The sequence below is a fragment of the Notechis scutatus genome, chromosome Z (genome assembly GCF_049901735.1).
Source record: "Notechis scutatus isolate UNSWTSFEM ecotype Mainland chromosome Z, rNotScu1.2, whole genome shotgun sequence".
NCBI classification, from domain to species: domain Eukaryota; kingdom Metazoa; phylum Chordata; class Lepidosauria; order Squamata; family Elapidae; genus Notechis; species Notechis scutatus.
The window spans coordinates 133304822-133306022 of record NC_142025.1 but is presented as its reverse complement, the minus strand read 5'-3'; positions in this window follow the sequence as shown (position 1 = coordinate 133306022).

Below are 1201 nucleotides of genomic sequence, written 5' to 3'. Positions count from 1 at the left end.
ACTGAGCCACACGCCATCAGCGGGGTGGGTCCTTCCTCTGCGCATTTGGGCGGTGCTGCCAGTCTTTCATTAGGCAACGTGAGGGGGAGGGTGATGTATATAACTGACCCTGGTGTTATTTTTATAGGTTGTGTGAAGCTAAAAGTCAACATTTGAGTAATTGTACTTGCGCACATAATTTTTCATTTCTCCTGCTGGCTTTGGTGAATTATGGCTGGGGCCACACAGAACGAATTTAATAATCCCAACAGATTTAATGTGAAGGTCATTGCATTTTGGGATGCCTACACATGATCTGTATTTTGTGCGATCCAGATCATAGAAGCTCTTAATTACAGTATGCTGCTTGAATAAGATACAGATCTAATGTTATGCGAAGCTGCTTTAGGCTGAGGGCAAAAGATTGAGGTAACACTTGAACTCAAGAGAATACTCTTGGAAATCATTCCCAGGTCTCTATTATTTTGTGCTTCATGGCATCTGAAAACATGAATGTTACTTCAGTTGATTTACAGTCCACTACATGTGTGAACTATTATGACCACATTTGTGTGTCCTTTTTAAGATGTCAGATTAACAGATCAACAGAGTTGGAAGGGACCTTGTAGGTCATCAAATCATTTCCCCCCCCCCCAAGCAGGAGACCCAACACCATTTCTGACAGATGGCAGTCCAGTCTCTTCTTGAAAGCTTCCAGTGATGAAGCTCCCACAACTTCCGAAAGCAACTTCTGTTCCATTGGTTGATTGTTCTTACCTGTCAGAAAATTTCTCCTTATTTCCAGGTTGAATCTCTCCTTGTTCAGTTTCCAGCCATTATTCCTTGTCTGGCCTTCAGGGGCCTTGGAAAATAGCTTGACCCCTTCCTCTCTGTGGCAGCCCCTCAAATATTGGAACACCGCTTTCATGTCTTCCCTGGCCCCTTCTCTTCACTAACTAGCCAAGCCCAGTTCCTGCAACCATTCTTCATGTTTTAGTCTCCTAATCTATCTTCTGGTTGCTCTTCTCTGTACTTTTTCTAGAGCCTCAACATCTTTTTTTATAGTGTGGTGACCAAAAGCTCCCCGAAGGCAGAGTCCCCAGCCGCTTCGGGGCGAGGCATGGCTGCCCGTGTCCCCTCGCCATTAGGCAGTGTCTTTCGGGCGAGCACACACGCACACTCCCCTCGCCACAAGGCCGCTTCTATTGGCCGACGAAAGCTC